Source organism: Aplidium turbinatum, chromosome 3 (genome assembly GCF_918807975.1).
Source record: "Aplidium turbinatum chromosome 3, kaAplTurb1.1, whole genome shotgun sequence".
Taxonomy (NCBI): domain Eukaryota; kingdom Metazoa; phylum Chordata; class Ascidiacea; order Aplousobranchia; family Polyclinidae; genus Aplidium; species Aplidium turbinatum.
The window spans coordinates 38,132,554-38,143,778 of record NC_137474.1 but is presented as its reverse complement, the minus strand read 5'-3'; the positions used below and the strand labels follow the sequence as shown (position 1 = coordinate 38,143,778).

Here is an 11,225-nt window from a genome sequence, read left to right as displayed (position 1 = left end):
CCATTGGATTTTTGCAAGAAGTGCTTAAGTTAAGTTTTGAAAAAAGAAGAACTTAAGTTTTGAAAAAACTTCTTTCACAGCTTGCGATAAAAATGGCAACAGTGAGGTAAAGCTTATGGCTCATAAATAAATAAGGTGTTGATTCACATAAACGATGTTTGCTTAACCACTGCAGCACGTCCAGTGCTTTAGCGTCATTTTTAAATGTAAAGCCACTAGATTGTAGCCTACTAGTCGATTAAATTTAGAGATTTCTAGTCTTAACTCGGTAAAAGTTACGTCATCAGCATAATACATTTTCTCAAATTTGTCCATATCTATTTCGATACTGTCACTTCGCAACAAGGAGGGGAGATTTATAAAGCCGAATACTTCATTTAGCAAGCGTATATTGCTGAAATGCTTTTCAGCTTCACTCCGAAACCGGTCTATAGCTTCTAACATGCAATATGCATCTCTTGATTTCTTCAACAGCCGAGAGACTACGTCTGCATATTCGCCAGGCATCCTTTTCTTCCTTCTGATCCGACTCTCTTCGATCGGTATTTCTTGCTTTTTGCAGATCTTGATTGCTCTTTCAATGCATTGCTTTACCAGCGCATTGTGCTCATTGTTCAAAAAGAACAATAAATGCTTTCATCCTGTGGGTACATTTTCCCAGAGACAGGCCTTTTCGCTGTAATTATTTTTGAGTGTCATAAGATTCTCTTGGGACTTCCAACCAAATTGTAAAAGATCGCATCAAAGATTCCACCCGCTTGTCCTCGTGCATCAATATTTTCATTTTGATCACAAACTTTGTTTAATGCACCCACCACACCAATGAAATATTGCTGAAGCGCTTTCACAGCTTCATATTGCGCACTACATCCAGGCCCGTAACTAGGGGGGCGCAGGGGGGCGAAGCCCCCCTGCAAAAACGTTGGCAGCCCCTGAAAAAAATTATGTTAAATTAGCTCTGTTCGCTGACTTTTCAGTTTTACACTCAATTTTCTTGTGTTTAATTGTAAACATTGTGTGTTTAAGGGTGTAGTAGAATCAGTGGCGTAGCCAGGGGGGGGGGGGTTGGGGGTTGCAACCCCCCCTTTGTCACACATGTGACGTCACGATATTGAGATTGATGCTTAGTCTAAAAAAAAATTGCCTAATTTTATACAAAACTGTATTAAAAGATCGAGTTTTGCCAATACCAAACATCTCAGCCAGGAATTAGCAACAAGAAAACATAGAGACTTAGCTTTATTTCCGAAAAATGCCGAAAAAAACATGATCTTATCCGTTTGCTATGTCATCGGACAGCACCATTTTACAGGAATATTCATACCCACATTTTTGTTGAAAATGCTCTCAGAATACACCAAATTCAAAGTAATTTTTTAAAAAATTTTGGGGAGGCCCCCCCGCCGCTGGGTCGTCAACCCCCCCCCCTTTCAAAATTCCTGGCTACGCTACTGGGTAGAATGTTGTCTCTAAAACAAAGTTTGCCTAATTTTAAACGAAACTGCATTAAAAGAGCGAGTTTTGCCAATACCAAACATTCAAATATCTCAGCCAGGAATTAGCAACAAGAAAACATAGAGACTTAGCTTTATTACCGAAAAATGCCCTAGAAAACATGATCTTATCATTTTGCTATGCCACCGGACAGTACCATTTTACAGGAATATTTACACCCACATGTTTGATGAAAATGCTCTCAGAATGCACCAAATTCAAAGTAATTTTTCAAAATTTTCTGGGGGTGGTCCCCCCAGACCCCCCGCTGCTGGGTGTCGCCTTTGGCGAAGACGCTGTCGGGCTTTGCCCGCCGCCCGTCAACCCCCCCCCTTTTATTTCTAAATTCCTGGCTACGCCACTGACTGTTTCTATGATAAACTAGTCTAATGTAAACGTTGTATTAGGCCTACGATTAATGTTCTTGCGTGAATATACCCACATTGTGTACAAACGTCGTTTTCGTACATGATTCGGAAGGTAAAAGTTGGGCCCCCTCTAGAATACTTTTTGCCCCCCCTGCTGCTCCAAGCTAGTTACGGGCCTGACTACATCATGTGTCAGTCACTCGTTTTACCACATTTGGCACATACTGAAGCAACACCTCCCATCTATGAGTAGAAGCAGAAAAGAAGAAATAAAACCTTTTCACAACAGCAAAACCTGGTTCTGAAACTTCCGACAATCCCACTGCGTGAACTCCTGCAAGGTTATGTGAGTGTTTTCCAGATGGGATAAACAATGCCTCAGAACTAATATTTTTTTATTCTGCATTGTAGGCTACTCCAGTACGCAGGGGCGCGGGAAGTAGAGGTGCTCAAGGGGCTGCAGCCCCCCCTAGAGCTAATTCAGCCCCCCTGGAACTTTCGATAATTGCTTCAGCCCCCCCTAGAAAATTCTGACAATTTAAGGTACATAACATATTTTCAGTAACTTAATCGTGTTGCAAAACGTTTTTCTTGGGTTTTATAATGCTCCCGATTCGAAATCGGAAACGTTGTTTTCGTGTATTACCGACTTGTTTTCCCAGCTGAATTTTCCGATTGAACGCCTTCAAGGCTACTGTCTTGACGGTGCAGCAAATATGTCTAGTTGCTATAACGGAGTGCGGGCCAAACTTAAAGCATTATGCCCTGGATCGGTATACATTCACTGCAGTAGGCTAATCATGCTCTCGATTTGATTTTGCAAGACGTTGTAAAGGAAGCGAGGCTTATTGCCAGGCTTGTTCATGGGACATTTTTTTCTGTCCCATCCCATCCCATAGCAATTCATGCCTGTCCCGTCCCATCCCATCCCATCCCATGGGATTCCCATCAAAATACAATTCAATAAATGTTATTAAATTTATGGAAATTTAAGTCTAATGTGTACTAGATAGGACTAAATGTACAAAAAGAGATACAAAACGACAAAATTTATTGACTTTGTTAACTTTAAAGTTCAGAAAAGTTGTCTATCTATGACAATGGTCACAGCGGTAAACCATAATCTCTTCGTGGGAAAATTGTAACATAAAGTTCCCGGATCCGTTCGTCTGCATGTAATGACCGAAAAAGAAACACTCCTCGAAACGTCTATTCAAAAAGTGTATTCCTGTAAAATTAGCCCGCTGCTATCGAAAATGGGACGCAACACCGTACGCCTCTAAAACTGTCACTACAGAACAGATTACTTGGATAAAAGACGGAAAATTTGTCCAGCTGGCAAGCACCAAGCAATCAGTTAAATATGCGACTGACTTCCAACAAACAATTTTACGAATGACTAGAATAATTTGCGATATCTCAAATGCACGTACACAGTAACTGTGACGCAATAATGAAAGACAATTATGAAGTCATTCAAACAGGTGTTCAAAGCGGCTGACGCAATATTTCATAAGGTCTTACGAACGATGGTGCAATATTTGGACATTTTCTAGCAATTTCCATGACGTAAGATGCCAGCTAGGTTAAGTAGACCATAACGGTTTTTATATGACGTTTGATTTGGTGAAAATTGTCGGGAACAGACAATTCATATCATTTTTTAAATAAAAATGCCTAGCTACTGTCCCATGGGAAATGCAATTCGTGCTGTCCCATCCTATCCCATCCCATGGGGCATTTCCCATGGGATGCCCGTGGGAATCCCATTCCCATGGACAAGCGTGCTTATTGCCGATGCCTTAAACTTCGTTCAAAGTGTTGCAGTTGTAATTCGTGAACCGTCTAAGGGTAAATCTTTATTCATGTCGCTTTTTGGTTCCGATGAAGTTACCTGCAATTTGCTGGGTTTGTGTCCTACTCGTTGGTGCGTTCGTGCTTCTGCCTCGCTTGTGTTGTTAAGTGCTACCCTACCCTGTGGCAATGTCTGACCGACATGACAGAAGATAGTGCAATGAGAGGAGACGCACGTGCAAAAATATTCGGCTTCGTAAAACAAGCACGCACGATGCGGCTTTATTTTGCGATTACTTGCAGTGGTAAAGTTTATCAGCCTGCAGAAGCCGTCGCAAGACAGCTCCAAAACAAGAAGATTTCTGCTTCTTCAGTTTTGGAATCCATCACCATTCTCCGCGAACGGATCAAAAATCTCAGAAAAGATGAATCCATTTTCAAGCTTATAGAAGCAGCGCACGTCTTTTGCGTTTACCAATAACCTAAAAACGCCAAAGGACCGCGAGTGAGCAAAACTCCAGCAAGGTTTCGAAACATAGAAGAATCGGATGGTTTGTCGTCTACGGGATAAAGAGCGTGGAAACTGTAATACATTGAAGCCCTTGATTTGATTCAAGCTGAGCTTGATCAAAGATTCGACCAGGCGGATCTGCTTACACCAGCCAACAGATAGAAGGCCCTTCTGAGCTGTGAAAATGGTGAGGAAAGATCTGATAGGCTACTGAAATCAACTTACCCGATGCCATCAGAAAAGATCGCCTCAAAACGGAACTTTCCTTGTTCAGCGAAGTTGTAAGTGCAAAAACCGCAAACTCCGTTCAAAAGGTTGCTGAGATACTATAACAACTAAACCCTCCAACACTAGATCTTTTCAAAAAAATGCGAAAATTCGTGGAGCTCTACCTTTGCCTCCCGGTTTCAGCTGCATCGTCAGAACGTTTTTTTTTTCTGCTCTAAGACGCCTGAAAACGTGGTTGAGAAGCTCAATCACACAAAAAAGACTTAGGCTACTCATCTTGCGTTGATGCATGTCCACCAAAACATTTTGGACACTGTCGATGTCAAAGAACTCATGACAGTTCATAGAGAAAACACCTGAGCAAAAAGCAATCTTCGGAAGCGTGTGAGAACTCACGTCCACAAACTGTCGTTTTCATATCACTTTCTAATTTGTTCGTTTTCATTTTAATTTCCTGAACAGCTGCTTTGTTGTTGCCGTTCTTCATTTGTCACAATTTACAATGCATGTGTTTGTGCGTCGTCTTTTACACAGGAGGAGACTGAATGCTGTTACTACCACCTTTAAATGCTGACCCATATAAGGGGGGTCTGGGGGGCGAAGCCCCCCAGAAGCTGACAACACTAGGGCATCTTCAGCCCCCCTAGAGAAAAATAGTTCCCACGCCACTGCCAGTACGGACTCCTGCCATGGTGGAAGCATTGTCGTATGCTTGGCCTCTACACATCATTATGTCTAACCCATTTGATGAAACTCATTGAGAATAGACTTAGTAATTTCGTCTGCATTTTTTCCGTGCAGTAGAAAAAATTCAGAAAGGATTCCTTTATTTGTAGCCTACCTCGTTATTGCTGTCGATTTTGAGATATCTAACAATAAAAGCAATCTCATCGATATGAGAGTCGTAAGGAGTAGGCCTACAGTCAAGTAAAATTGAGAAATATTTTGCTGTCTATCTCCTCCAGCATGAGATCTTTTACCTTTTTACCAAAAAGCTCAATTAATTGATTTTGAATAGCTGGTGAAAGGTATGTTGTCATGCTCTTTTTGGCGAGTTTGGTACTAAAATGTGCTCGCAAATGACTGTACTGTAATTTGTAAGGAGTTTTAAAATTTCAAGAAAATTTTCCTGGTTTTTTTAATTAGAATCTTCCAGATGACCACGAAAAGGAAGATTTTGTTTACTAAGACACTTTATGACTGCGATTACGTTTTGCAAGATTTCTCTCCATCTATTTTTTTCCTTATTCATAAGAATTTAGATTTCTTTGTCAGTTGTTTGAGAATAAACTAATGTGACTGTCTTTGTTCGTTTTAAAACGTTATCACATTTTGCCGCCCTCCAGCAACGTGCCGCCCTTGGATTTATCCACAAGATCCAATGGGTAGGCTAGTTACGCCACTGTGTGGCAGCTGAACCTCTTTTGTTTCTTTAGCACAGGCGATTTTTACGAACTTCAAAATGGCTCCTTTATTTTTTTTAGTTCCTCTTCTTTAGCTTTCTTTTTCTTTCTAAAAAAAGCTCCACTTTCTTTTACTCTCTTCATAGGCAAAAATTAACTTTAAAAAATTGCAGCTTAAATCTTGTTAGGAATCTGCAGCACTATAGTTAAAAAACAATAACCATAATTGCAAATTTGCTGAGTTAAGCCAAGTGATCTATTTCAGACCTGAAACTTTAAACCTTTCACAAGCCTAACCCATCTTCACACAATCATGAAGATGGAGAAATCCCGTCTATCTACCACCCACAGACAGATGGTAAAGGTGGCCGTTGACCTCACGGTCTCTTCGTGTCTCCTCGCGAAAGTGAAATAAACTGAAAACTAATCTAAACTTAACTACCAAAGCTAAATTGACCGAACAAGAACAATGCTGTAGCTTACACGTTACAACTATAGGGACGGTACATTACGGGACGCGCAACTCCGTTGTTCCTTCAACATTAGAAGGGTCAATTGCCAATTTGACATTTTTTTTACGCTTTACTGCAGGCTTGCTTTCAACTAAAAACCTTAAATTACTTTAAAACCAACTTAACTCTTCTTATATAACGCATAAAAAGTAAAATATTTTGTAAATTAGAAAAAAACGTAACCCTTCTAGTGTTGCGGATAAGCCAAAAGCGGATGAAGTTTCGCTTCCCTATGAGCTACAATCCCTAGTTACAACCTACAATCCGACATTCTATTATTCTAACAGCATGACTTCAACAGCATGAGTATTATTATGCCGTCACAAATACCACATAGTGAGTAGGGTGGCTCATTTTCCTTGATGTTCTTTAAAATTTTTGTCAGTTTGGAATAATGTTCCATTTTGCTCACTGATATTTGTAAACCAATAATTTTTGTTGGGTTTTGACCTTTGACCCTGGTTCACCCTAGGAGAAATTCTGAATTTTTCTGAAAAATTACTAAATTTCGAAGTGGTTTAGCAGTATCTGAAGAGAGGATTTCTCAAAATTTGACCACGTGATTTTGACGTCACTTCCTCTGTTAACTTCCACGTGGAACATCTTCACCCTACTCCAAGTCTGAGAGTCACTAATAGTGCATGCTTTTAGTGTCATTTTAGTTGATTTTACAACCTTTTCGCAGTCAGTGAATCTATAACATAGACCAACAAAAAAAATTCGTCACAAAAGATGAGAGTCATTTTAGAGTATTTCAGAGCCCCTGATTCCGAAAATGCACTTAGTTTTTTCGAATTGGCTCTAGTTTTCGAGATATTCGACAATGAAAATATTTTTGAAATCGTTTCTCAAAAGCTTTCAATTGGCAAATTACTTATTTTCAGCCCTGTTTACCATTATGATGTCATAATTGCACTTGTCTAGTTCAATTAGTTCATATTGCACGAAAGTTCAAAACGTAAGCAAAGGTTGAAATGAACTGTGTTTAACGTTAGGGAGACATAAATACTCAATGAAAACAGTTGTGAATCAGTAGGCCTACATCACAAGAAAAATATCCCGAAAGTCATGTGTTTATGAATGCAGCTTTATATTGAAAAGGTAGGCCTACTGAAATGGATACTTGTACAAATGAAGTTTTATTCCAAGCCTTTGCTAAGGCCAAGTCTTTGCTGCAAGAAGTTTTTTTCTGGTCTATATAGGCTAAATAAATGGCATATAGGCTAATAAAATATGCCTTTGACAAGTAGGATGCTGTACAAACAACCCAGATATATTTTGCTGCACGAGGCAACGCAGAGGACCAACACATTCTGCGATAGATGCAGCGCTATATAAAAACAAGCATTATTATTATTACTTTGACATGAAGCTGGGTGATCAAGATAAGTCCTGGGTTCCTCCTAAAGTATGCAAACATTGCATTCAAACCCGTTCCTTGGCTCAAGGCTAAGAAGTTCAGAGTGCCATGGCATAAAGAGAGCCGTGGAATCACCATGAAAATTGATATTTCTGCACGGTGAGGATGTTCGAAGGAAGTTGGAACATCATGTTTACATCGAGTGTGCAAGGGAGTCATTGCATGGACGTTGCTATTTCTGTTTTTTGTTTGCCCTCTCTAGTTTCAAGTGGTGATTTGCTTGAAACAATAGGAAAACGGGCATGACTGAGTGTAACCTCAATACCTTCAGTAATGTTTTGGAGCAAGGTCAAGTTTTTTTCTCAAAACCATTTCTACCACCTACTGTAGTAGTTAAAGATTTAGCTATCAAAAGTGGTAGCTGCAATCTTGGCTCCTCATCTCGATCAACATGGCATTCTTGACTCCAAGGCCAAGATTACGTTCTTCCGCAGCAAGAATAAAATTCTAAGTAGCTACTTTATTGAAGAACATAACTTTGTATTCTGTAATTATATAAATGGCCTTCGTACCTTGATGGGGTGTTGCTCAGTAGGCCAATCATAATAAAGAGTTGCGTTTGTTCATCGATAGCTTTGTTTTGTTTATTTGTCTAGTTTGTTAAGCAAAACAATGTATGCATTTTGTTTGTACTTAGTAGCTTACTTAGTAAGTCTGAGACTGTTGAAATCAACAAATATATTAATGCAAAACGCAAGTTATATATTCTACATCTTGTATCCTCAGGCTTACTTCACATCATATTTTGATTGTTACTAGGCCAGTAAACGTTAAATAGCTGTTTGTTTGGGTTGTAATCAACGTGATTGGTTCCAAATAGCGTTTATACAACTCAGAAATGTGCCTGGGATTACTTCCAGTTTTGTCTATGTAGTAAACGACACGACGTTAAATCTATAGGGGCTCAAAATTGCGAAAAAAATATTTTTGCTGTAACTCAAAAACTAAAGCCAATTCGAGAAAACTTAGTGCATTTTTAAAATCAGGGGCCTCGAAATACCTTAAAATGACTCTCACATGTCTATAAAAAAAGTTTTGTTGGCCTGTGAAAATCGATAAACATCGTCATATGATTCAAGAAACTGAAAGCAGTAGATATTTACTACGTGAAGAGTGCACAAAGAAAATTATATCTGAAATGTGGTAGAATTCAACATTTTGAGAGTAATACATGTGTCAGTGTTCATGGAGTTGCTAATTAAACCACTTTGCTTGCTACAAGTTTGTGTTACTGCCTCTTATTGTGTCCATTAAGATGCTAGAGTGCATTAGAAGATAGCGGGTGAGCAATTTCAGGGATAGCCTAAGTGAAAATTCGATATTTTGAAAAAATTCAAACCAGGTGAACCAGGGTCAAACGTTAATATTTTTTTGTGAAATTTGGTGTAGGAGATACATTTACCAAAAGGAACAATATTCCAAACTGACGAAAAATTTAAAAGAAAAAAATTTTTTTTCGAGATTTTGCGCCAGACTAATAGTGAGTCACAATCTCAAAAAGTTGCAAATTAGTTTAGAGGCATAACGTGTAATTATTTGGCTTCACGTAGATCAGTGTTAACTTAGGTCGTTTAAGTCTGAGTCTCCCTGAGAATGAATTAATGTGACTGTATTCGTTTGTTTAAAACGTTATCACATTTTGCCGCCCTCTAGCAACCTGCCGCCCCTGGATTTATCCACAAGATCCAATGGGTAGTTACGCCACTGTTCGCGAGCTCGACAAATTACTGCGCATCTGTCCAATATTAAAGGCTTCTCTCTCAACAACTCTTCGACGGTCTCTTCAGCGTGAGTTCCTTCCACGATTTGATCCCTCAAGGCTTTGTTTGCGCATTCTTCATGGCAGTAATTACAGGTTTTCACTAAGTCACGTAACGATACTAAATAGCCATCGAAAGACTCTTGCGGTCTCTGCAGGCGTTTTTTTTTTAATTTCTGCGCTCCACTTCCACAGTTTCGTTTATAGACCCCTTCAGTGGCGTACGCAGGGGGGGCCATTGGGCCATGCCCCCCCCCCCCCCCCCTTAAAAATTTTTTGTAGTTAACGACGTAGATTAAGGCATTTAATATGTTTTGCTTTGCTCTGTCAAAGCAATTACTGTAACAATGTTGTTTTATAGACTAAGCCAATACGAAATACATGGAGGGGGGGGGGGTTACAACTCCACTTTGGCACGCGTGTGACGTTACGATATTGAGAATGATGCTTTCAGTCTCTTTATGCTTGGGAATGATGCTTTCAGTCTAAAAAAAAACTTGCCTAATTTTAAACAAAACTGCATTAAAAGAGCGAGTTTTGCCAATATCAAACATTCAAACATCTCAGCCAGGAATTAACAACAAGAAAACATAGAGACTTAGCTTTATTTCCGAAAAATGCCAAAGAAAACATGATCTTATCCTTTTGCTATGCCACCTGACAGCGCCATTTTACAGGAATATTTATACCCACGTTTTTGTTGAAAATGCTCTAAGAATGCACCAAATTCAAAATAAGTTTTCAAAATTTTCTGGGGGAGGCCCCCCAGACCCCCCGCTGCTGGGGTCGTCTTCAAAGAAAACGCCGACGGGCTTCGCCCGCCGGTGGTCAAAACCCCTCCTTTCAAAATCCCTGGCTACGCTACTCTCAATGGCCCCCCCCCCTTGAGAAAATCCTGCGTACGCCACTGGACCCCTTTACATAGGCTTTCAATGCTTCTATGATACGTCTAGGGTTTTTCTCTTCGTCTTCTCTCAACCCCAAGTTGCTAACGACGTTGGCGGTTTCTCTTGAGAACGAAAGTCTTAGTATATTGTAAACTGTACGATTATCTTTAGCGGCTAACCCAGACACTGCTACATAAGCGTTCCATTCTTCCTCCCAAGCGTTGAAGGAAGTGCCTCTGTCAACTTTCAGATCTAGCCTAGGGACGTCGCTTTTTCTAAACGTGTAAGCCATTTCACTTTATTTTTTAAAAGGATTGTTATCCTGTTCTCAGCACCATGTTTGATACCTTTTATTTGTGAAAACTGAGGGAAAAAAACTACACGTGTACTCTCTATCAATGCATAAGTCGAACTGATTAAACTTAACATAAACACGTTGCAGTGAGCGCAAGAATGTAGCTTCGGGAGAATCGGACATTCCTCGCGCTGATTGCAACAAGCAGTGCTTCCAGCATATTATTGCAAATACTACAACATGTGAATGCAGCAGCGTGATTCTTGGGTTTTGGTAGGCATTGTTATGATTTTTGCTTGAATGCAAATAAGTTGCAGTGTTGGAGCTAGTGCACGTAGAAAATTGTTGAAAGCTTAAAACATTCACAGAACATCTGTGCATCATGTAGAAAAAAGCTTTTAAGTGATATTTTTATATTTGACTGGAAAATTATAACTTAAAAAAGGTCGTGCTGTTGTGTAATACGGCCACGGGCCACGTGGTTTTGTGTAGTAGCTTGGGCTAGTGGCCCATATTACACAACTGGCAGTGAGGCTATATTTAGCCTATAACAA

At 39.8% G+C, this 11,225-nt stretch overlaps 1 protein-coding gene across 1 annotated transcript in view; it reads right to left on the bottom strand.

Annotated features, from left to right (window-relative positions):
* Positions 1-11,225, bottom strand: part of LOC145767011 (putative inactive peptidyl-prolyl cis-trans isomerase-like 6) — a 162,908-nt gene that overhangs the window by 114,164 nt on the left and 37,519 nt on the right. The window lies entirely within an intron of this gene.